This window comes from Mustela putorius, unplaced genomic scaffold (assembly GCF_011764305.1).
Source record: "Mustela putorius furo isolate JIRA1106 unplaced genomic scaffold, ASM1176430v1.1 tig00003974_pilon_pilon_pilon, whole genome shotgun sequence".
NCBI lineage: Eukaryota > Metazoa > Chordata > Mammalia > Carnivora > Mustelidae > Mustela > Mustela putorius.
Window position 1 is genome coordinate 5,440,587 of NW_025422117.1, and position 27,739 is coordinate 5,468,325.

The window sequence follows — 27,739 nt, forward strand, 5'->3', positions numbered from 1 at the left end:
GGCTGTCCCAATGCCTGATTATCTTAACATTGGACTCTTAAGGTGCTTTTTGTTTATTTGAAAAAAAAAATAATCTGAGCCACTTCATTGTTCCGTGGGCAGTGGTATCTAAATAATTGCCTCTCTAGACTCATCAGCAAAAAGAAATTGGTTTCTGAAAACCAACTTTACTTTTTTATTATTATGAGAGTAAAATGGAGGGCTCCATGCCTTGCATTATTGAATTTTTACTATACTTAACTTCTGCATACTGAACAGTACAATGCTCTTATTTTCATTTTTTGTCTACTCTCTTTAGCTATCTAAGTCATCTGCACACATAATATTATCAGCATTATTCTTTATTCACTTAACATATGGTTTATTTGATTTATGAAGATTATATATTTCTTATATCTTTATAGCCTTAAATACACAATTAAAGGAATCTGTAGGTAACTTTTAGATTTTTCAGTGTACAGATCTTGACTGAGTATTTTTCATTATCTCAGTGTGTTACTAATAGTACATTTAGTCTTGTCCTTAATAATATTGACAAACAGGGGTACCTGGATGGCTCAGTGTGTTAAGCCTCTGCCTTCGGCTCAGGTCATGATCTCAGGGTCCTGGGATCGAGCCCCACATCGGGCTCTCTGCTTGGCAGGGAGTCTGCTTCTCCCTCTCTCTCTGCCTTCCTTTCTGCCTATCTGTGATCTCTTTCTATCAAATAAATAAAATCTTAAAAAAATAATAATAATATTGACAAACAGTTTTTCTTTCTTTCTTTCTTTCTTTCTTTCTTTTTTTTAACTCTAAATCCTCATACACAGTATTGGCAAGGAAGAATGCGCAAGAATTACAATGCAATATTCATTCAAATCATCTCCTTTCTTAGATCTTTCTAGCTCAACACAATATCCTGCAGGATTTGACATCTCAGTGGAGCAAAAGACTGAATTCATCAGTAGGATGAGAATTCATCTTATATTCGTCAGTGGGATATGAAAACTGGCAACTATAATCAATAAATTACACTTTACTATAGTCAGCCACTTTGCAGCTTTAGAGGATTTGGATGATAATTTACAGGTTGGTATACATAACATTATGATAAAGCAGTGGATAATGACACTAATTGTTATGTGGGGAAAGCAGAAGGAATTACCACTTGCATTGGGAGCAAAAATCAAAATATGCAATCAGTTTCAGCTCAGAGCTTATAGTTGCTTTTTTTTCTTGAAGAATCTGTTCTTCCACATAGGAAAATCAAATTTTAATATTTTTTTAATTTCATGTAATTAAAATGTTAAAATATTTGAAATGTTAAAATGTGGAAGAATACCAAAGCACAGTGAGAATTGTATCTGTTTACTACAGACTTCCCTTTGGCATCTTGTGGGCATAAATTAACTAATCTGCTTTCAGGAAAATTACAAAGGGGTTAGATAATATTACATTCATGATACATACAAAATATAGTAGCTATAATGTTCAAACTCACTTAGTCATGCACCTCTCCTAGAAAAATCAACTTTTTCTAACCTTTGATATGGTCTCTTGGAAAACCCCTTGTTTCATTCCTTGGACTTAACATTCAGCATTATTTATTTGGCTAAGAACCACATCTTTTTCTATGAATAAAATAAAAAAGCCCTCCATTATTTTTTTTCTGAGAAACTATTCTGACCAGGTATTAGAATGTTAGACTGGAATACGTTATGTTTAGGGAAATGGAGAAACTGTTAACCTAGTTGCCTTACCTTTGATGCTATGTGTAACTTTGAATACTCAGATTCAAGTTTTTCCAAGTCAGATTACATATAAAATTAAAGGCTTTTTCAAGCAAACTCCTTCAGGCACATTATTTTTAAAGTTATCTGGTTTGTATAATAAAACATGTATTTGTGAATTATATTTGTACAATTTAAAAAGTTTTAGGGGTGCCTGGTGGCTCAGTGGATTAAAGCCTATGCTTTCGACTCAAGTCATGATCCTAGGGTCTTGGGATGGAGCCCTGCGTGGACTTGCTGCTCAGCGGGGAGCCTGTTTCCTCTCTCTCTGCCTGCCTCTCTGCCTACTTGTGATCTCTATCTGTCAAATAAATAAATAAAATCATTAAAAAAATAAAATAAAAAGTTTTATTTTATATTTTCTTTTTGAGAGAGAACACTTGGGTGCATGTGTGGGTGGTGGGGGTGGAGGGCAGAGGGAGAGGGAGAGAGAGAATCCCAAGCAGGCTCCAGGCCAAGTGCATAGCCCAGTGCAAAGCTGGATCCCACGACCCAGATATCACCACCCCAACCCAAAATCAAGAGCTGGAAGCTTAATTGAGTGACCAACCCAGGCGCTCCCAATTTAAAAAGTTTTAAAACATATGTATGTAGTCATACAATCATCACTACAATTATACATCACTGTAATTAGACCATTTCTTCAAGTTAAAATGTGTCCTCCTGCTTCTTTGCAGTCATGTCTCTCCTAATTCAGCCTCTCACATCTGACACAGATATTGCCTTTCCCAGATGGTCATAAAAATCCAACTGAATGGCTTGGAGTCTTTCATATCTCAATTATTTTACTTATCATAATGTTTTTGAGATTCATCCATGTATCAGAAGTTCATTCTTTTTTATTGCTGAGTACTATGCCAGTGAACAGAGAAACTACAGTCTTTCTATCCATTCATCGAGTGTTAGACATTGGTTTATTCCAGATTCTGGATATTATAAATGATATTTTAATTCATATTATGAAATATTATCTATTAATATTATTCATATTATGAAATATTATGTATTTTTGTTTGGTTTTCTTGATGATGTCTTTCTGCATGTGATGTATTACTCTGTCAGGGTAATATCAATGCTACCCCATCTATTTTCAGGAATAATTTTGCAGCACTGGTATTATTTCTTTCTTAAATAGTTAGTAAAATCTATTGTTGAGGTCATGTACATCTACAGTTTCATTTATAGGAAAGATTTTAGGTGTGGATTAAATTTCTTTAATTGATATTAAGAATATGCATATCTATTTTTCTTGATTGAATTTAGGTGAATTCCGTACAGAGTATAAAATTCTATATTGCTATTTCATAAACATCTAGCACGTAGTGTTTGGGCCTTTGAAGTGTTAAGTTTGTTTATTCTTTTTCTTAAGGTACTGAGTGTCTGCCATGCATCAGTAATCAGATTTCTTTCTTTTTTTTAAGATTTTATTTGAGATAAAGAGACAGGGAGAGATAACGAGCATGCATGAGTGGTAGTGGCGGGGAGAGCAGAGAGAGAGGGAGAAGTAGACTCCCTGCTCAGCAGGGAGCCCAACATGGGGCTCAATCCTGGGACCCCAAGGTCATGACCTGAGCCAAAGGCAAATGCTCAACTGACTGAGCCACCCAGGGTACCCCACCAATCAGATTTCTTAACCACACACAATAGAGCTATTTCTTTTGGAGTAGACACAGACCTACTCTGGGTATTTGAGTTTAAAGTATCATTTCCCTTAAACCAGATAATAACTATAAATTGTATTTATGATCATGAGCCAGAATACAGTTTTGACAACCTCCAGTCTCTCTTATTTTACAAATATTTTGAAACTTTTGAAATATATACGCAAGTTATATAGAGTGCCTTTCAATTCTGCTTTTTTTGATGAATTTCCCATTATTAAATTGAAGCTATACATTATTAAGAAGGATAGTTATGGAAGTTATGTTACCTGATTGGTAACACATACCTCATTTTAGAGGGTACATTATGGCTATATATATTAGAAGTGATACTAACCTTGCTTGTTTGCTTAAAGTGATGTCTGCCACAATATGAAATTACTATTTTTTCTCTTAGAAATTATCAAATGCAGTTGAGGAGATATTTTGACACTATGTAAATACTTTGTTTCTGTTTAAACATTCACCTTCTAAATTTATCATCCATCAGTGCTTGTAGCAATTATTGCTATGTTATTCTAGTGGTGGTGTTTTATATTCTTTTATATCTATGAACCAAAATTCTTCTGTAAAAAGAGTTGGAGCCTGCTTCCTCCTCTCTCTTTGCCTGCCTCTCTGCCTACTTGTGATCTCTCTCTGTCAAATAAATAAATAAAATCTTTAAAAAAAAAAAAAAAAAAAAAAAAAAAAAAGAGTTGTCACTTCTCTGTGTACTTATATATTAAGTTATTTATTTGTTCAATTATGGATTCATATTTTTGGCTCTTTCAGGTTGATTCCTACGACATTTTTATTATTTATTTGTTTGTTTAGTATTCTCTTGCATGAAATACAATGTGTTTATAAAATTCTTTTTGCCTTTAGGCTTATAATATTTACCCAAGCCAGTTCCTGTCTTCCCCATCCCTTTCAGTGTGGTTGTGGGATTCATTTGTAATACAGTTAGATTCATTTTTCACAGTCTACATTTCCTTCCCCCTCCAACATCCTGGTAGATTTTTAAAATGTTTCCATTCAGTAAAACTTACATTTTGAGGTATACTGTTCTATGGTTTTCCCAAAAAAAAATACAAATTGTTGTTTATACACAGTTATGGTTCCATACAAAATTTATGACAGGATTGTTTCATTGTACACCTTTGTATTAAAATCATCTCCCCTCTCCCACAAACCCTGACAAGAACTAATCTTTTTTTAGTCCCTAAAGTTTTGCAGTTACCAGAGTGTTAAATAAAGGAAGCATATAGTTTTAGCCTTTGAATCTAGGAGAACCACTTAGAAATAGCTTAGAAATTTTCACTTAGAAAAATGCATTTGTGGTGTGTCTGTGTGGCTCAGTCAGTTAGTTAATTGTCTGCCTTAGGACAGGTTATGATCCCAGAACCCTGGGATCAAGCCTCACTTCAGCCTCCCTGCCCAGCGGGAAGCCTTCTTCTTTCTTTCCTTCTGCTGCTCCCTCTGCTTGTGCTCTCTTTCTCTCTCTCCCTGTCAAATAAATAAATAAAATCTTTTAAAAAAGAAAAAAAAAGAACTTATTATTCATACCTGCTATTGCAGCAATTTTTGGTATACTTTTTAAAAAAATTTCTGAGCAATATTCAATGAATGAGTGTCCTGGTTAGTAGGTTAGTATATTCATTCTGTTGGGGTTGTCTGATCTCTTTAGATTTGTAATGTAATATATGTCGTTAATTTTAAGAAATTTATAGCCATTGTTTTCTCAAATGTCTCTTGAATCCCATTGTCTCTCTTTGGGAGAAAGAATATATATATACATATATGTGTGTGTGTGTGTGCACGCACACACACACACACCCATAGATGGATTGAAAATAGCCCATGACTTTTGAATAATTTCTTCTTGTATTTTTTTCATTCACTTTTCTCTTTGTGCTTCTATTTAAATAGTTTATATCGACTTATCTTCAAGTTCACCAAATCTTTCCTCAACTGTGTTAAGAATATAGGTGCACACATCAAAAACATTTCTTTTTTCTTTTACTCCATTATTTTTAGCATTTCCCTTTCATTATTTCTTAAAATTTCTGTCTGGTGAAATTGTCCATTTAAGTTTGCACATTGAACCACCTTTTACAATAGAGCATTTAACACAATATTTGTAGTAGTAATACAATATTAATAATAGTTATTTTATAGTTTTTAATCACGCAATTACTATAACTTTGTCATAAATTAAGTATGGTTCTAATGATTGCCTCATGTCTTCAGAGTGGGTCTTTCTTTGCCTTTTCAGATGCCTTGCAATTTTCTTGAATCCAGGCATCCTGTCAGGACAGTAGAGATGAGTTGAAAAGCTTTTATGTCCCACAATGGTCATGGCTTTCCTTCTGATAGGGCTTTATTGTAGGTGTTTGAGATAATCTAGGTTTAGAAATTGGAGTAGGTCTGAAGGTTGTTGTTGCTATGGCTACCACCACTATGTTCTAGGTTGAATGTCTGTTCTTAAAAAAATAAAATGTATCCTTAGCTGTCAAATGTTCTTACTTTTGAAACTGAAAAAAAAATACAATCTCTTTTTAATGTCAATAATATATTTAATAATCCAGAGTTGTTCTTAAGAGAAGCCAAACCTAAATCTCAGTTAACATATTGCTTTAAATAAGGAAGCATAACCTTACAGCATGGCTTTTCATGGTAAGTGTTCAGTTATTTATTTGAAAAGCTTTAAAAAGTCTTTATAAAATAGACTTGAAAAGCAGGAAGGATGATTAGAAAATAAATAAACTGGATAATGTATATTACAGATTCTGTTAACTCAAAATTATCAGGAAATCTCAACTATGCAAAATTTTTCTTTGTTTTTTTTAAAGATTTTATTTATTTATTTGACAGAGAGAGATCACAAGTAGGCAGAGAGGCAGGCAGAGAGAGAGAGAGAGAGGAGGAAGCAGGCTCCCTGCTGAGCAGAGAGCCCGATGCGGGACTCGATCCCAGGACCCTGAGATCATGACCTGAGCCGAAGGCAGCGGCTTAACCCACTGAGCCACCCAGGCGCCCCAAAATTTTTCATGTTAAAATTGGACATAAAATAACTCCAATTGTATTAAGTAAGAAACCTCTATTATATAACACTCTTTTTTTAAAAATGTATAGTTCTATTAAATTATTGTCTAGGTTGGTATTAAAGAACAATTTTTAAAGTGTATAATTCATATATATTTTCAGTAAAATGTCTGAAATAAAAAAATAAATCAATTAAATCAATAGAGGAATTTTAAGCACTTTTTAACATGCAGTATTTCTCATACATTTTTTAAAAGAATTTTGATATTAAGTGAAGTTGTGTTTTAACTGACTACAGAATTTGACTGAAATTTTGGAAGAAAAACAAAAGGAGCAGGTAAGGCATGTGATGATTGGTATTGCCAAAATAAATGAATTGACTCCAACTTCTTACCACAACCATATTTAAAGTAATTAGGAAATCTAGTTTAATCAGTGAAAATAGCTTAGACTAGTCTTCATAATGCTAAGATATTAAAAACATATTAAGGAATTCTATTATAGCAGGGAGGTGGGCAAGGGATGGGTAAAGTAGGGGATGGGGTTAAGAATGGGACTTGGTATGATGAGCACTGAGAATTGTATTTGAGTTTTGAATCACTAAATTCTACACCTAAAACTAATATTACATTGTATGTTGACTAATAGTAATTTAAATAAAAAATTGGAAAAAAAGTAAAATGATCAGCGATCTGAAAAATAATTCTATTATATTTCTCACCCCTCAACATTACACAAAGGAGTAAAAAAGAATTGAAATTGTTTTCTGACATTTTTCATTAGTTGTTTATCAATAATTTATAATCTATTGGGTCTCTAGATTAATTCACCCATGTTAAAAATAGTGGCATAAAATATTTTTACTTTAAATATTTATTAAAATATGGTATTGCCAAATATCTACATTTGATCTTTCTGTCGATAAAATCTACTTAAATATAATCTCTGTTTGTATCAAACCTCTTGGTTCAGAAGTTGAGAGTTCCTATCTAAATTTTATCAGAATACAAGAATTGAAAAAAGATTTGTTTGAGAAAAATGAAAGAGTGAAATTGACAAAAATTGAAATTGACAAAAATATATATTTATCTCAAAATATGGCTTCAGGTTTTGACAAGTTGAATTTAAGTTGCAGTTTTAGGATTAACATACAGAAATGAGGGGCATCTGGGTGACTCAGTGGATTGGGTGTCTGCCTTTGGCTCAGGTCATGATCTCAGGGCCCTGGGATCCAGCCCCTTCAGGCTCTCTGCTCAGTGGGGAGCCTACTTCCCCCTCTCTCTCTGCCTGCCTCTCTGCCTACTTGTGATCTCTCTCTGTCAGATAAATAAAATCTTAAAAAAATACAGAAATGAAATGAGGAAGAACTTCCATAGAAATATTTATCAGGGAACTATATTCACACAATTGAGTTTGCATAAGATTTTTTCAATAAGCCATTATTTAAGCAAAACTTGTTATTATTTTTGATTGTAGTTCCGCAACTAAAATTCCATCTCATTACAATTTTTGTCTTCATATTCTATATTAAGTAAAATTCCTGTACAGTGCAATACATGCTACTTACCTGGCATAGCACTTGCAAATTTCAATCCCCTAAAGTTCCATCAGCTTTAACTCTCAGTCTACACTCTGATGGTGCCCAAACTAATTCTAATTATGTTTTTCCATAACTCATTTTAATACCTTATTTATTTCCTTTCCTTCTGGTGGAAGATACCAAATTTCCATCAGTTCAAATATACCCTGTCCTTTCCTAGAGCTTCATCATATTTTAAGGAAAACTTATATACCTCAGGTGACATATTTGGACTTTAAATTCATCTCTCCTTTAGGTCTCCTGGAGAGGTCCACCATTCTATCTGCTCTTGGTTATCTGTTCATGTGGGTGTCTGTTAATAAATCATTTGTTATTATCTGTTGATTTTATCCTTTCTTTCTGCCGAATCTATCTTCCTTTCTCTGTCATACTATGGGCATGAGAACTTGTCTTCTGCTCCTGTATTCATGAAGCATATAAATCCATGCTATGTTATCTTCCTAGACTTACTCTGCATCCACATAGTTTGAGGTGTTTCTGGCTCCAGTGAGCCAAATTCCCCTAATCATGGAAACTGATAACTTCTTCTGTTACTTATATACCACGTTTCTTCCTCTTAGCAATAGGAATATTGTCCTAATATAAGAAATATACATTGGAGTGTTTTTTTCCCTTGATCATGATTTTTTGTTGGTTTGTTTTTTCTCAAATATTTCATTAATGCCTGAATTATTTACCAAGTTACGTTTTCCCCTAAAAGCCTAAGTTTTGAAAACCACAGACACGTTTGATGAGTATTTTATTTTCTAGCTTGTATGACTATGAAGTTTGATAATTATTATAAATGAGGCTAATTTGGAAGATGTTATTATTCTTGTTGGTTATATGGTCTGTTTTTGTTAATGTTGGGGCTGTTGGGCCTTGTTTAGCTTAACATACATATCCAGGAAAGAGAAAGATTAATTCAAGAAACAGACATCAGAGGAGATAATACTACATAGAATTTTTGGAAAATTTATAAAGTTTTCCCATTTGTACTTTAGAAAAACAAGGAGATCCTTTTTGAAGGGATTTGCTGTTTGTTTATTCTGGTGTAGATATTAAAAGTTGGCTCAGTAGATGTGGGCCACCTCTGCCAGTGTCCTTGTATTTCATGTGCTTAGAGGTGACAGTAATATGGACTCTCATTCTGTATCCACACAGTATACTTTTCTAAGGCCAAAGCTTGGACCTGGCATCATATAGATTTTCCATGTCTGAAATTTCATACTTTCTAATCACAATTTAATTTTTAATATTTACCTAAGATGACAGTCTTAGCACTGGGTTTCCCCAAAAAACAGAGCCTGAAAAAATAACTTACATGCCGATCTTTTTTTTTTTGTGGAAAATAACCTCAAAGAACAGCAGGGAGGGGCTTGAGAGAGTGAGGGAATGAGAGAAAGGTAGTATTAGTTGCGTTACTCAGAGTATTTATCAGTGTCACTGGAAAATGGGTCATTAGTCCCACCTGAGACTTTCTAAGAAGGATGGAGCCTGCTTCTCAGAATTGTGTGCTGGAATACTGGACAGGAAGAAGTACTTACCAATTGGCTTTTGTTTCCACTGAATGATGATTAACTATAGTATTGACAAATTTTAGTTGTACATACCTATGTGCTGAGTGGCTTCCTCCAAAGTCCATTTCATCAGCGACAGCCCAGAGAAGAGAGCAAACTGTGCTGTTAGCAGATGAGAAAATATATTAGATACTTTGATTTGAAACCTTTCTCAAACTCTCTGCAAAAGTGTAGGAGAACCACAGGGGAAGCAGGCAAAGATGGTGAGGCAACAAAGACTCTTAGACAGTGACACTGTTCTTCTGAATACTATAGGAGATTATTAAAAAAAAAAAAAGAAAAACAGTTTTAGAAAAGGAAGAAACAGAAGATTTGTGCTTGACTGAAAAAGGAAGTATGACTACCTTATAGAAGATGGATTGGAGGGGGATTTAGGGAAATGGATTTAGGGAAATGGATTATAAGAGCTTAAAGTACTTTGGAAATCTAAGTTTAATATAATATTTCTTTTTTTTTTTTAAAGATTTTATTTATTCATTTGACAGAGAGAGATCACAGGTAGGTAGAGAGGCTGGCAGAGAGAGAGAAAGAGAGAGAGAGAGAAGCAGGCTCCCTGCTGAGCAGAGAGCCCAATGCGGGACTCGATCCCAGGACCCTGAGATCATGACCTGAGCCGAAGGCAGCGGCTTAACCCACTGAGCCACCCAGGCGCCCCTAATATAATATTTCTATTGATTTGTTTATTTGTTCTGATTTCAATGGTCTCATAATTTACAACTACCGTGTAAGAGTTTTACAAATTAAGAGAACATACTCATTTCCTAACATTCCTAGAATATGGCTTGCTCATTTTTCTCTCAAATAGGATATATAAATAATATGTATTTCTTCCTTTTTTTTTTTTTTTTGCTTTGTTAAAAATACAATTCTAAAAGTATAATTCAGTCACCACTGACATGCTCTAAAATCCATCAGGTCCCAAATTGGAGTTGAATTAAGTGCAAGCTAAAAGCTAGATATTTAAAACTCTATGCCTTTCTTTCCCCCTTCAAATAGCCCAAGTTGATGGTGTTGTGCATGACCAAGGGAGATGGGAGACATGAAGGTTAAAAAGATGCCAGGCTAGGTAACCCAGAATAGGCCCACTGTCATAGAGTTAGCCCTTAGATACACCATCTCATACCAATGCCTAGAAACATACCTTTTTCTTGCTTGTTTCTTATAATACATGCTGTGATTAAAATTTTAAGAATAAAATTGAAGTTGTTGGAAATAACCTATAGAGAAGTTTAGTGAAAGAATAACAGAAACAAAAGATGGAAAAGAGCACCAATGTCAGAAATTTCTGTTTAAACATCATTGGTTAAAAATCTTATGAAACGTTAAGGTGTTAACTAGTTTTTTTTTATTATAGCAACATCCAAATAATCTATTGCATTGCAACTTTCTAAAGAAACTATTTCAAAAAATATCATAAAGTTATCTTGTTTTTATGATTATGAAAAACAATTATTGTACAGTATTTTAAATAATTATATGCAGAAGGTAGAAATTTATTCACCTATATTCCAACCTCTCAAAACAACTTATGATTCCCCACGAACATACACATGAATACTATATGTTTTTATAATATCCAGATGAAATTAGAGATGGTTAGTAAATGGCCAAATTTTACATAATAATGACTTACAAACATCTGGTACTATTATTGCATATTATTTTACTAATGGAATGTGTATGTGCATATGTATGTTTATGTGTGCAAAATTATTTCCAATGACATAGACTTAAACATTTTGTTCTTTCAAAGTTTGGCTGCTACTGATTACCATAGCAGATAATCCATATCAGTGGTTACTTTTTTTTTTTTTAAGATTTTATTTATTTATTTGTCAGAGAGAGAGGAGTAGAGCGAGCACAGGCAGACAGAGTGGCAGGCAGAGGGAGAAGCAGGCTCCCTGCCAAGCAAGGAGCCCCATGTGGGACTCGATCCCAGGATCCTGAGATTACGACCTAAGCTGAAGGCAGCTGCTCAACCAACTGAGCCACCCAGGTGTTCCTCAGTGGTTACTTTTTAAATGTTATTAAATTCATCCTCATATTGCTTTCAAATATTTTTAAAGGTAACTACATTTTTTAATAGATTAGTGATATGAAACCACATACATGTTATATATATAATAATGACACATTGGAACCACTAATTTTTATTGTACTTACACTCTACAGTTTTTCTACTTTTATTTATTTTATTTTTTCAATTTTCCTACTTTTAGAGATTGAATAATAAATTTGGATTTTTACTAAAATGATTGCTGAGTATATAGTATATTTTATAATTTAATATATATATTAAATTTTGGTCTTTAAGACACAGTCTGCTAATACATATAATTTGATGCTGCATTTTTACTCAGATTACAATATCTGATCACATTTTTTTATTAGAAAAAATACTAATTCCTAAAGTTCTATTTTATGACTTCTAGATATATATTATATATATATATGACTTCTAGATATATATTTCTATCAATGTGCAATGTGTATTATGTAATGTAAACTTCACTGACCTGTTTATTTATACACCACTAGGTCCATGAGGAGGGGACAAATCATCCCATTATATTTTCAGATTATGTGCAATAGGCTCAGTATACTGAGGGAAAATATTAAATATTTAATTATTTATTTTGTAAACTAGTCTCTTGCTTCTGTATTTTGAGAATACATTTACTGCTTTTTTAGTTCCTCATTAATAAAGAGGTTATCTGTGATTCAAAATAATTTTGTAATAGAAAAGTGCTATTTATTTTATTGAAATTTTTAGCAATTCAATATATGAAATGTAAATGACTATTTTGATTGAATTCAGGAGTGGTCACAGCATGTGAATCTCTTGAGTCTTCTCTCCTCAATGAAAAACTGGGAGTGTTTCAGTTCTATCTGGCTTCATTTCAGCTTTCTTAGACACCTACTTAACCTCTAAAGAAGTGAAAGACAACCTCCCTTCTTTGGAGAAGATTCGTCTCTTCCTCACAGTCGTTACAATACAGTCAGTGGCCAAATATTATGACAACAGTACTATAAGTTTTCTGTTTACTATCATTAAGAGACAAATAGATTCCACATTTGGGTCAATACATAATTCCCTGGTATCCTCAATTTCATCAAGAATCAGGTGGGAGTCTTCAAAACCCATCTTCCTGTTTTTCCCATTTTTCATAGCCTCATAACCCTCATTCATCTGTTTTGCAGCTCCAGGACTGATGTCATTATGCCTTTTATCTTTGTAAACAAAGCATCTCTTAGTCTTATTATATCTCCAGGAAATGCCTCAAATCCTTGAGTCAGCCCCTATCTCTTGATTTCTAATCCCCAGCACATTATTCACACATCCTGATTATAGTTACCATTTCTCATCCCTTTCCGGTTCTTGAATGCTCTTATCTGGTCCTACTAAATTCTGGAGTCCATCAGCAGCAAAATATTCTCCATTCTCAACCACTTACCTGAATATTTTCTAGGGGTTCTGTACCTTATTTAGCCCTTTGTACTTTTCCCCCTATCAGCATCACACAGATGTACATAGAAATGGAAATGCAGTAGTTATCTTCTGCAAATGCAAGCGTTATCCTCTGCTTGACTAACTTCAGGTAAGTTTTTGTTTGTTTTGTCCCTTGACCCCAGGCCTCCCTTAGAGCATGTGCTTTAGAAAACTTGTAATTTTAAGTTCTTTCTCCCTTTGAGGTATAAAATGTGGCCTGTGTGATTCTCATTCCTTTTTTATGGTTTCTTCCCCCCAAAACCAGACACTGAGCATAAAACCTCATCTCTCTAACTTATAGTATTAACTGTCCTTCCTTGTTCTAATCATTCATGGATCCCTCTTGTTCTTTATTTCTTAATTATTTTTGCAAGTGTCTCACTACCCTTTCTCTCTAACTACTTCAAATTTAATTCTTAGTAGTTTAAATACACATAAATGAAACTTTCAAACCACACGATAGTTACTGCTTTGGACTTTTCTGTTCCATTGACCTTATCCATTTTATTTCAGGTTCACTTCTGTTCAGACTTTGGCATTACCAGTAAATGCAACCCCTGTAGGGTATCAACTTAAGCACTCCACTATCTGCCCACTATCTCCTGTCTTTTTTGCCCACTCTCTATTACCATTAAACTAACACTTTTTCTACACTTTCATATTCTCTTATTCCCTATGGTCATCTCTTTCCACTTCACTCAGGTTAAATTCCATGGTGAATCTTTATAACTATTCTCTTACATATAACACCAAATAACTTGCTCTTCTATTAGATTTTCCTACTTGATTGGCAAAATCCTAATGCTATTTAAATCAACTATTTACTAGTTTTGTGAATGCTCCAGTGAACCAAATCTGAGTGTGGCTGGAGAAAACACTCAAATTTACAGTAATGGGTGATCTCATTTTAAGTTTATAATGATAAATCTACTATTCCTGAGCAATCATACTGTATTTCCCTAGATCACTGATTTATTTTCTCCCCTAGGAACTCTAACATACTTTCTACTTTCTCTTCATATTTCCAAACTCTTGTCTTCCATCTGTGTTTACAGATGATGCCATTATATTATATTTCCTTAGAAGATTAAAACAATCACATAAATAAGCATAAACATTTGTGGAATCCTGGATATCTTCAGTATAGCATTAAGCTGCTAATTTTCTGTGATTTTTACTAACAGTTTTTCCATATTTGATAATGTTGTATATTATAATGAAGTTCTGAGAAAATCCACAAATCTTTGAACATGATTTAAGGCTGTATCTCTTGAAATTTTCCAGTGGATTCTAGACTTCCCTTTTCTCAGTGTACTATCATTACTACTTTTTAGATTATTTCTGAAGAACTCTCCATTTTTGTTTGTTAAAAGTAACCACTATAGGAGCCATTGCAGTATAGCCATATATTCCTACTCAAGGCTTATGTCATAGGTAAAAGTACAGACTTTGGAGCAGACTTTGCCTTCACACTAGGTCTTCCTGTAATGGAAATAATTTATTTGATCTTGTATTCTTTAGTCTCCTTATCTTTAATATAAAAGCAAGTGGTTAGCAATAATGCTTACCTCAGTGCATTGTGGTAAGAATTAAATATGAAAATCCATATTAGCTAATAAGGTAATACCCTACACATTGTAAAGTTTTAATATTCCTTAGCTATTTTTATTGACATTATCCACGTTTTTGGTGTTACTAATAAGTCCACACTAAGGTGATATTCAGCTTCTTGTTCAGGAGTGGGTAAGTGAATATGTCTACACAGCGTTGACTAAATTCTTTTTGTATTAATAACATTTTAAAATCATTTAGTACTTTTTTGAATTCTCTGCTTGTCTATACTTGATTAACTCCTGAATTATGTACTAGCTGCATTTGTAATACCCCTCTAAAGATAATAATTAATACATTAAGCTGTAGTTTCCGTGCTCATATTTCCAGAATCTCAGTGATTTGTAAGAATGAAATTGTTAATGCAAGTTCTGGAAATACTAAAAATTCAGATCCTACCATTAAATGTCTTACAAAACTGCATTTGAGAATTTCCTGCCATTGCTTATGCCTGATTATTTGCTTTGTTTCTGTAATAAAAAGCAGAAATATGATATTGAAATGAATTTTGGTATATGAAATACAGTTACTAAATTTTAATTATTAAAAAAAATTTCCATAATGAAAAAGCAAAACAAAAACAAATAACTGACTTCATTTGTAGTATTATAATCTACTTATATGTGGGCTGTATTTTCATCTAGCCTTGACACATTATCCCTAGTTGTGTTCAAGAGAATCTAAGTTAATTTGTATTATTTCTAAGCAGGAAAAAACTGTCTTCATTGATTATTTTAAATGTTATAATCATTTTTAAGAATATAAAGACTGAAAAAAGGATATAAAGACTGAGTTCTATTTCACTAATAAGTGATAAAAACAATTTGTCAAACTGGATAAATAGATTTAAGGATAATGTTGCAGATATACTTTCACAGGTTTTGTCATATATCATGGAGTACTTTGAAATTGTCTGGATAATGCGATAGGAATAATGAATTGTAATCAAAGATATAGTCACATTATTAAGGCTTGCTCTTTGTGATATATATATTATTAAAGATTTTGCTTTTTCCTTGAAAAGGATTAGCAATAATCTCTCAGAAAAGAAGTTTTTCTAAGTTTTCAGAAGTAATATATAATTATAAACTGCTTTGCAATATATCCAAGATTATTTGCCTAACAATGCAATGAATTTTCTTTCTCTTTTGCTGTTCCTCTTACTCTCACTTTATTTTTCCTCTGTCTCTTTCATAGCAAAGTAGAAGCTTAATTATAAATCACCTCCACGCCTACCACAATCATAAAAATTAAGTGAGCTTAGGGGACATAACTCGTCAATTAAATGAGTACTAATTTAGGAAATAACCCATAGATGTCTCAGTTTGAGACATCTCATATGATGGACACAACACACAATTCTAAATCTGTCTAGATTGGAGATCACCTGAACTCTAAGGTAAAAAAAATATATATTTCAGGGTTGAAAAAGAACTGTAAATGAAAATAGGTATATTTTGATGAAATACTTTGTGAAGAATAAATCCTGGAAATGTCAAGAATGACTCTGAATGGAATATGTCATACCTTGTATAGAAGCCATAATAATACAACAGACAGCATGAAATGGAAGACCCAATAAACAGGGAATGTTTTTGTTGTCATAAGATATTTTGTTTATGAAACAAAGAGTTCCAAAGAATAATGTAAAACATTTAGGTAGCATAAATCTTCTTTATGATACATTTTGTGAAAACCTATGAAATTGGTTTTTTCTATTCTATGTTAGAATTTCTTTTAAGACTTTGAGAAGAAATACTTGTTTTTCTCTTCTTTCAATCAACACTCCTAGGAAAAAACTTACATAAAGTTATGAAATAGGATTCATTTCTATTGATGTCTTGTATGTACCAAGTACTTTGAATAATTTTTTGAATTTCCTTTCAAATCAGTACCCCTTCTATTGTTTTCTATCTCAGAAATGGAAAAACCATTCATTATGTTTTAGATGCTACAATCCTTCACACTTTGTTCTTCCTTAACCTGTATACTTTCAAATCCAATCTTTTACTAAAACATAATGACTTTATTTTTTTCTTAAATCAGTCTACTCCTCTGCATCCCTTCAAACAAATCTTTAACTGTCTCTAATACCTTGCCATGAATAGAGAGTTCTAATTGATCTGCACACTTGTATGGTGTGTGTCACAGTCATTCTTTATGATGCAGTCATGGTGGGGTTTTTTGTTTTGTTTTTGCTTTTATGATTTGGCAAGGAGGAAGGTGGCAGACCAGATCCTGTCATTAATATCTGATGTTTATTTACTCTTAAAATAAAGGCTTATGTTGTAACGCCCCAGAACATCTAGACTACAACTACTTCTCTAGACTTCTCTAGCACGTGTTCCTTCTTTGCTGAATTTAGTCCTCACCCAAGCCTTTTGGATATGAAAATTCAACCTAGAGCATAGTGCTTCCATTTCATACAAAAACAATGAAATAAAATTAAAGTTTATCAGTTCAGTTAAAAAAAATTTGCAAAAAAAAAGGCATGTTGTGCACTAACTATATTTCAAGCCTCCAGATTTTTTTTTTCTCATCTCTATTTGAAGATAACAATAGTATCTAGCTTTTAGAAGTGTTGTGAAAGTTAAATGTGATATTACAAGTAAAGTGCCCAGAATAGTGTTTGGCATAAAGTAAATGTTCATTATTACAGAAACAACATTGTAATGATCAATGTCACCTGACCTAGAGACAGATGGTAGGTATAAAATTCCTGCTCTGGCCTAGTGTACACAAGGCTATGATTTAGTTACTTAAATTCCTTATACTTCAGTGTTTTTTAATGTAAATTAAAATCATATTAATTCTTACATCATAGAATTGCTATGAGGATGAAATGTGGTAGTAAATTGTGAGTTGTAGATCTACGTCTTCTACATTATAAGCACTCTATAAACATTTTCTTTATTTTCAAGTTTATTTAAATTCCAGCTTTAACACATAGTGAGTTTCAGGAGTAAAATTTAAAAGCATTTTCTATTGTTATTTTAAATTATTTTTATTAATATCATTATTAAATTTATAATATAAATATATATAAATAATTTCTCCAATTACCAATGTAAAAAATCATTTTACCAGATGTAAAAGGAACCATTAAAATTTTAAGGAATATCTCTTACATGAACAAGTAAGGGTGGTCTTGAATATACCAGTTGTCACTCCACTCTGGTAAGTGTGGTAAAGGTGTATCTTCCAAATACCATATGACTTCACTCATACAGAATTTAAGAAATAAAACAAATGAACAAAGGAAAAAAAAAAAGAGAGAGACAAATAAAAAAAAAAACCAGACTCTTAAATATAGAGAATAAACTGATGGTACCAGAAGGGAGGTGGGCAGGGAGATGGCTGAAATTGGTGAAGGGATTAAGAGAACATTTATCATGATGAGCACTTTGTAATGTATAGAATTGTTGGAACACTATAAAAACTAACTGGAAATTTTGGAGTTCAGTAACTAAAGTAACAAGTGCACGATAAGGACTCAACAGTAGGTTTGACTTAAGAGAAGAAATAATCAGTGACTTAAAAATAGATCTGTAGAGATTTTATCATTTAAAAACAGGAAGAATGAAATGAACAAAGCTTCAGAAATGTGAAGTAACATGGAATAGATAATTTAAAAACATTGTATAGAGAATCAAGAAGAATCAAGCCTCTGTGTAATGTTTACATGATCTTTGAAAGGGTACCAAGACCACAGAATAGGGAAAAGACAGTTTCTTCAACAAAAGTCGTTGGGAAAACTATCTACACATGCAAAGGAATGCACGTGCACCCTAACCTTATACCATATGCAAAAATTAACTCAAAATGAATTAAAGACCTAACTGTAAGACCTCAAACTATAAACTTTCTAGAAGAAAACATAGAGGGACATTGGATTTGTCAATGATTTCTTGGATATGACATCAGAAGCACAGGTAATAAAAGCAAAAATGAAAAGTACGACAGCATCAGATTTTAAAACTTACGTATATCATATGACATATTCAGTGGAATGAAAAGGCAACCTATGGAATGGGAGAAAATACTTGTGGGTCATATACCTAATAAAGAGCTAATATCCTGAATATTTAAATAACTCTTACAATGCAAAAAATGTGAAAAAAAACCCCACATTTTTAAAAGGGCAAGGGACTTGAATAGATATTCTTCAGAGAAGACATAAAAATGGCTAAGAAGTATATGCATATTCATATGCTTAACATCCCTAATCATTCAAGAAATGCAAATCAAAACCACAATATCATCTGATACCCTTTGGGGTGGCTATTATCAAGGAAACCAAAACAAACAGAAAATGATAAGTGCTGGAAAAGATCCACAGAAATTGGAAACCTTGTGCACTTTTTTTTTTTTAAGATTTTATTTGTTTGTCAGAGAGAGATCACAAGCAGGCAGAGAGGCAGGCAGAGAGAGAGGAGGAAGCAGGCTCCCTGCTGAGCAGAGAGCCCGATGCGGGACTCGATCCCAGGACCCTGAGATCATGACCTGAGCCGAAAGCAGTGACTTAACCCACTGAGCCACACAGGCGCCCCACCTTGTGCACTTTTAATGAGAATGTAAAATGGTGCAGCTATTATGGAAAACATATGGAGGTTCTTAAGAAAGTTAAAAATAGGATTACCATAATGTCTAGCAAAGTCACTTCTGATTATATAGCCAAAATAGTTGAAAGCAGGTTCTTAAAGAATTTTTGTAGACCTGTATAGACTAGTAGCAATTCCTGTTAGTTCTACCTCTAAAATGCATCACAGGCCACACCTCTTCTCATCACTTCCACGCCTACCACAATGATCCTATTACAATCATCTGCAGCATCTGCCCCAGGCTCAATCCCACACAATGGGCTAAGAGATTTTGTTTTGTTTTGTTTTGTTTTTTGCTATAAATTTAACTATGTAACCACTGAAAAATTCACATCAGTAAGTAGCAATCTTTCCTTAAATCTAAATGTTTCACCCATACTCCAATATGAATCACCTAAGACTAAGGAAAAAGAAGAGAATATCCCACAAAGATTATCTTAAAGATTACAAAAAGTCTCTAGTTTAAAACGGGGAGCCTGATAGCACTCTCCTTCATTCTCAGATGACTTTTGACATAACAGAAAGAGATGATAAATCCTATAGAAAAGGAATGAACTAATAGTACCTTAAAATGAGCATAGGTTGGGGCGCCTGGGTGACTCAGTGGGTTAAGCCGCTGCCTTCAGCTCAGGTCATGATCTCAGGGTCCTGGGATTGAGCCCCGCATTAGGCTCTCTGCTCAGCAGGGAGCCTGCTTCCTCCTCTCTCTGCCTGCCTCTCTGCCTGCCTGTCATCTCTCTCTGTCAAATAAATAAATAAAATCCATAAAAAAAAATGAGCATAGGTTCCATCAATGACAAATTCCTAGAAGTTAGAAAGTAGGTGGGACAAGATTATTAATAGAGAAAGAAAATAAGGGTCTTCCTGGAATGGAAGAATGTCTGTTATGTAGAATTTATGTATCCATACATCATGTGAAGACAAACTTAAGTGAGGAACTTGAGTTATAATGATATAATGAGACTGTAGCATTGTGGATCTTTTATTACTGTGATAAATGCTTGTTCCCTCTAATTCTTACCTTCTGTAATCTCTATAGCTGAATGTGTACATTTGAAAAGAAAATCAATAGAAAACAGTCAATCCCATTATTAAACTATTACAGCCTTTTGATGGTTAAGAGTGCTATGTGTAAGGGGTATACTGTCATGATGAAATTTAATAAAATTTAATGAAAAAAAGGACACATTTCAAATGATATACTCTGTGCTGGGAGACCACTCTCAAGAAGGCAACACAACATTGTCTTTAGGAATCAGAAAGGCCTGAGTTGAACTAGCATCTAGCTATGTGATTTAGGACTTCCTGGAACTTGATTTATTTAAAAAGGTGGCTCTCCATCATGTGATTATTTTGAAGGTAAAAAGAACATAACATGTAACCTGTTCTAATGAAAGGTTCGTTTTCCACTTGAGCAGAGAGTAGATAATCACAAAACTTAAGGAACTACTTAAACAACATTATGTAATAAGTGTTAACATTTTAAGTGAAGATTTGATAGCAAACTAAAATAAATGTAAAAAATCGAAATACCTACTGAATTTTATGCTAACAGAAAAATTAAGACGAAATAAACCGTACCTATTTTTATAGATAAAATCAATAAAAACAATTTAGAATTTCCCAATAGAATTTTTTGAAAATTCACTAAAAAATTCCTGTTAAAAAATCACAGGCTTCACTATTTAGTTTAATTCATGGTTAATGTATCATAAATGACATCTGAATACACAAAATGAAATTCAAGAATTAAAGCTGTTTTATTGCAAATAATCACTGAGCATGGTAATAGTAAATGGACACATGTAAAACAAAAATCCTATTTCTTTCTCAAAAGAGAAATAATATAGGTGATATAAGAAATAAAAATTTCTGCCAACATTTTACAGACAAATGACAAGATATACACAAATCCAGTGAAACACTAATAATGGTATTTGAAAGTATATACAAGTAGGGAAAACATTTAAATTGCTTTCCATTAGAATCATCATTTGATATTGTGAAACTATGTGACTGTGTGCTATGTATAGCTGACTAGGCAAAAAAAAAAAATCTATAAATAATTGCCATTTAAGCATCACATATACCAATTGGAGAATGACCATCATGTACCAATAACTTCAGCCCTAAGAAAATGTGACCTGCTCATATCTATATGTTTTAAGTAGAAGATAAAGTTTTAGATTTAGTTTTTTCTAACTCCTCCCAACCATCCCTGATGGGTGATTGGTTTACTGACATCTTGCAGCCATGATTTTCTTATCACTCTTTTAAAATTCTGGATTAATGTGACCTATCATGTTGACTGATTTGTTGAACCACCCTTGCATCCCATGAATAAATACCACTTGGTTGTGGTGAATAAATCTTTTAATGTACTGTTGGATCCTATTGGCTAGCATCTTGGTATTTTGGCATCAGTGTTCATCAGGGATATTTTCTGTAATTCTCCTTTTCGATGGGGTCTTTGTCAGATTTGGAATGAAGGTAATGCTGGTTTCATAGAACAAGTTTGGAAGTTTTCCTTCCATATATATTTTTTAAAACAGCTTTAGTAGAATAGGTATTATTTCTTCTTCAAATGTTTGGTAGAATTACCCTGGGAATTCTAGCCATCCGGCCTTGGATTCTTGTTTTTTGGGAGGTTTTGGATTACTGCTTCAATTTCCTTGCTTGTTGGTTATTGGTCTATTAAGATTACCTATTTCTTCCTGTTTTGTTTTTGGTAGTTTATAAGTTTCCAGGAATGCATCCATTTCTTCCAGATTACCTAATTTGTTGGCACATAGTTGCTCCTAATATGTTCTTAAAATTGTATTTCCTTGGTGTTAGTTGTGATCTCTCCCCTTTCAGTCATGATTTTATTAATTTGGGTCCTTTCTCTTTTCTTTTTGATAAGTCTAGCTAGAGGTTTACCAATCTTACTAATTCTTTCAAAGAAACAGCTTCTAGTTTAGTTTATCTGTTCTAATATTCTTCTGGTTTCTGTTTTATTGATTTCTGCTCTAATCTTTATTATTTCTCATCTCCTATTTGGTTTAGACTTCGTTTGCTGTTCTTTTTCCAGCTCCTTCAAGTAGTGTATTTGTGATATTTTTCTGCTTTTTATAAAAGATTTTATTTATTTATTTGACAGAGAAAGAGAGAGAGAGAGATATCAAGTAGGCAGGCAGAGAGAGAGAGGGGGAAGCAGGCTTCCTGCTGAGCAGAGAGCCCGGTTTGGGGCTCTATCCCAGGACCCTGAGACCATGACCGGAGCCGAAGGCTGGACTTAACACACTGAGCCACCCAGGTGCCCCCTTTTTTTCGGATTTTTTTGAGAAAGTCTTGTATTGCGATGTACTTCCCTCTTAGGATCCTCATTGCTGTTTCCCAAAGGTTTTGAACAGATGTATTTTCATTCTCGTTAGTTTCCATGAATTTTTAAAAAAAAAAATTCTTCTTTAATTTCCTGGTTGATCCATTAATTCTTTAGTAGGATACTCTTTAACCTCCAAATGTTTGAGTTCCTTCCAAATTTCCTCTTGTGATTGAGTTCAAATTTCAAAGCATTGTGGTCTGAAAATATGAAAGGAATAATCCCGATCTTTTGATATCAGTTGAGATCTAATTTGTTACATGGTATTTGAACTATTCTGGAGAAAGTTCCATCTACACTCAAAAAGAATGTGTATTCTGTTGTTTTAGAATGAAATGTTCTGTATATCTCAATTGATTAAAAAAAGAAAGAAAGAAAGAAAGTGTTCAACAAAATACAGCATCTTTTCTTGATTAAAACTCTTCACAGTGTAGGGATGGAGGGAACATACCTCAATACCAAAAAAGCCATCTCCAAAAAGCCTACAGCAAATATAATTTTCAATGGGAAAAAACTGAGAACTTTCCCCTAAGGTTAGGAACATGACAGGGATGCCCATTCTCACCAGCAACATTCAACGTAGATCTAGAAGTCCTAGCCTCCGCAATCAGAAAACAGAATTAAAAGACATTTGTATTGGCAGAGAAGAAGTCAAACTCTCACTCTTTGCAGATGACATGGTATTTTATGTGGAAAACCCAAAAGACTGCACCCACAAATTGCCAGAAATCATACAACAATTCAGCAATGTGGCAGGATTTAAAATCAGTGCACCAGAACTCAGTTGCATTTCTATGCACTATCAATGATACTGAAGAAAAAAAATTAAGAAATTGGTCCCATTTATAGTTGCACCAAAAACCATAAAATACCAAGGAATAAACCTAACAAAAGGAGGTAAAGAATATGTATTCTGAAAGCTATAGAACTCTTATGAAAGAAATTAAGGAAGACACAAAGAGATGGAAAAAACATTCCATGCTCATGGGTTGGAAGAATAAATATTATTAAAATAGCTATGCTGCCCAGAGCAACCTACACTTTCAATGCAATCCCTGTCAAAATACTACTGACATTTTTTCAAAGAGCAATAACAGACAATCCTAAAATTTGTATGGAAACAGAAAAGACCCTGAGTAGCCAGAGGAATGCTGAAACAAAACAAAACAAAACAAAGCTGGAGGCATCACAATGCCTGACTTCAAGCCATATTACAAAGCTGTGATTATCAAGACACCATGGTACTGGCTAAAAACAGACAATATATCAATGGAACAGAATAGAGACCCCAGAAATGGACCTCCAGCTCTATGGTCAACTAATCTCTGACAAAGCAGGAAGGAATATCCCATGTAAAAAAGACAGACTCTTCAATAAATGGTGCTGGGCAAATTGGACAGCCACATGCAGAAGAATGAAACTGGACCATTCTCTTACCATACACAAAGATAAACTCAAAATGGATGAAACACCTCAATGTGAGACAGGAATCCATCAGTCTCCTAGAGGAAAACATAGGCAGCAACCTCTTCCACTTCTTTTACCTTGGCCACAGCAACTTTTTACAAAACATGTCTCTAAAGACAAAGGAAACAAAAGTAAAAATGAACTATTGAAACTTCATCAAGATCAAAAGCTTTTTCACAGCAATGGAATCAGTCAGCAAAACCAAAAGACAACTGACAGAATGAGAGAATGTATTTGCAAATGATATATCAGGTAAAGGACTGGTATCCAAGATCTATAAAGAACTTATCAAACTCAACACCCAAAAAACAAATAATCTAGTCAAGAAATGGAGATAGACACATCTCCAAAGCAGACATAAAAATGGCCAAAAGACTCATGAAAAAATGCTCCACATCACTCAGCATCAGGGAAAACAAATTAAAAGCACAGTGAGATACCACTTTACACCAGTTAGGATGGCTAAAATTAACAAGACAGGAAACAGTAAGTGTTGACGAAGATGTGGACAAAGGAAACCCTCTTACCCTATTGGTGGGAATGTAAGCTGGTACAGCCACTCTGGAAACAGTATTGAAGTTCCTCAAGATGTTAAAAATAGTGCTATCCTATGATCTAGCTACTGCATCTGTATTTACCCCAAAGATACAGATGTAAGGAAACAAAGGGGCACCTGTACCCCAATGTTCATAGCATAAATATCCATAATAGCCAAACCGTGGAAGGAGCCAAGATGAATTTCAGATGAATGAATAAAGAAGTGGTTTATATACACATTTGGAATATTACTCAGCCATCAGAAAGGATGACTACCTACCATTTACAATGACATGAATAGAACTGGAGGGCATTATGTTAAGTGAAATAAGCCAAGTAGAGAAAAGCAATTATTACATGGTTTCACTCATAGGTGGAATATAAGGAATAGTACAGAGGACCATGGGGGAAAGGAGGTAAAACTGAATGGGAAGAAATGAGAGAAAGGGAAAAACTATGAGATAGAGTCAAGAGTCTCTGGGAAACAAGTTGATAGTTATGGAAAGGGTGGTGGGTGGGGGGATGGGGCAACTGGGTGATGCTCATTAAGGAGGTATGTGATGTGATGAGCATTGGGTGTTATATGCAACTGGTGAATTACTGAACACTACATCTGAAATTAATGATGGTGGCTAGTTGAATTTGAATAGAAAAAAAAAAACTGGATTAAGACAGTCATTATCCTAGGGAAGATTCTTGTTAGATAAAAATATGAGAAATATACGGAGAAATTTGGGCTAGTCTTTTTTTTTTTTCCCCCTAGTACACCTTTATTATATGACACCCATAGTCTGCTGCCTCTTTCCAACAGCCACTTGCCACTTTCCAATGGCCCTCGGGAGAAGAATGAGGCAGAGAAGAATGACAAATAAGTAAGCTTCAAGACAATGGGAGCAGGGGTTGGCAGTTGAGAAGACTGCCACCCAGAACAACTCCTCAGTCTAATATTAATTAGATACAAGATAACAATCAACAAAGGAGTCAAAGGAGATTATAGATAATCAAGATATGCTTGATCAAGCAGTATAGGATTTGTGGTTGAGTAAACACATTTAAAGAACTCATCTAATTAACTACAGGTGATCTCTGGAGAAGGGGATAACAACAACAAAAAGCAGGCAGTTCCACCCTTAGTGGGCTGGGCATTCCCAGCTGCTCAGCTTCAAAGACCTGTACCACCATCCTCTCCCCCAGAGGCCTGTTGCTGGTACATGTTCAAGCATGTTTGGTTGGTACATTGTTCTGAGGGACGGTAACAGTCTGCTATGAATATAATGAAAAATAAAATAAAATAAAACTAGTCAAGGAAAAATTAAATAAATGTGAAATTAAAGGGAAAAAAAGGTATTTGGTACATTTCAAAACTGTCCACATCCTTTTTAAAGAGATCATTCATTGTTAGGGAAATGATTCATGCTGATATTTCAAAAATATTTTTAATATTGATGCTTATTATATGCAGTGCAACAAATAAATCATTTCATATTATAAGACTACCATACAAAGCAACCACATTAAATTACTATCTTAATTTCCTTCTAATCACATTTTCTACTCATATTCTCATTTACAGCTATTAGTATGATTAATGTACTTTTGCTGCTATAGTTTATTTAACATTGAAACGACTCTTTAAGACTTTATTTTCAGGGTGCCTGGGTGGCTCAGTGGATTAAGGCCTCTGCCTTCGGCTCAGGTCATGATCTCAGGGTGCTGGGATCCAGCCCTGCATTGGGCTCTGAGCTCAGCGGGGAGCCTGCTTCCCTTCCTTTCTCTCTGGGTTAGGGTCTGCCTACTTGTGATCTCTGTCTGTCAAATAAATAAATAAAATCTTTAATAAATAAATAAATAAATAAATAAGACTTTATTTTCACTTAAATTCTAGAATTTAATTTGTTTATATATTAGAGAGGTCAAATTAACTTTAGTTATATTTAATTCTACTTAGTTTTTATATATGCACCAAAATTATAGGATATTATTAAGAGGATATTGCAAAAAAAAAAAATTGCAAGCCACAAGTTCTCTTTTGTGCTCTGAGCTATACTCATGAATATACTCATTTCTATGAGTGTTTGAATGGTAAAAGGAAGCATATTGTAGATGATGGCACCTGATATTAAAATGACTCTTCTTTTTTAAAATGTTTACCTGAAGATTAGGAATATAAACTACAGTAGAAGTCGTTCAAATTAAAATTTTACCTAATTAATGATTATTTTTATTTTAGTTTTATGTATTTCTAAACTCTCGCAGGTTATACCAACAAATGCATTTTTATATTAGTCACCTCTTCCCCCCACACTTCTGAAAATATGTTACAGACAGACAACTAGGAGACAGCTCTGGTAACGGAAGTTTGAAGAGATGACCATTTTCAATTTTATTTTCCAGAAAATGAAAGAGCTTTGTTGATAGCATCTAAAGTTGATTCAAGAAGTTGCTTACCATGACAGATCAAAAAAAAAAAAAAAAATTAATTACTTGAGAAGCTTTGAGTTTTGTCTTAGAAGCTCTCTCCATTTGGTTGAATCAAAAGAAAAAGTGAAATAACTCCCTATAAATGTTTAGAAACCTGCCTATGAATTTGAAAAAGTTTTATTTTTCTCACTTATGGCACTGAAAGATACACAAAAATAGAAAAAGACACTGAGGAAAAGGGAAGACAAAAAATAATGTTGTCTGGAATTAAGAAAAATAGTTTCCTTTTTCGACATGTAATGATTAAAGGAAAAAAATAATATGAGCCTAAAGAACATATAAGTTGTATTTGCTGAAATTAAAATTAATTTGTTAAAACATGCATTCAGTTTTTTGACCCCCCACTGGGCAGGATAAGAATGGGTCTTGAACCTGGAACACCTCCTTACCAAGAGATAAGGATCACACAGCCTGTGTGAACTTATCAGCTTGTGTGGGAGTACTTTTCCTGTTTCAGTCTCAATGAATGCTTTTTGTCTCTGCTTGAAGCATGTGCCTCATGTGGTACCTAGCCAACCCCCACTGTCCTACAAGGAGAGGTTGAGGTCTTCCACTGTGGCACAAGAAATGTGTGCATG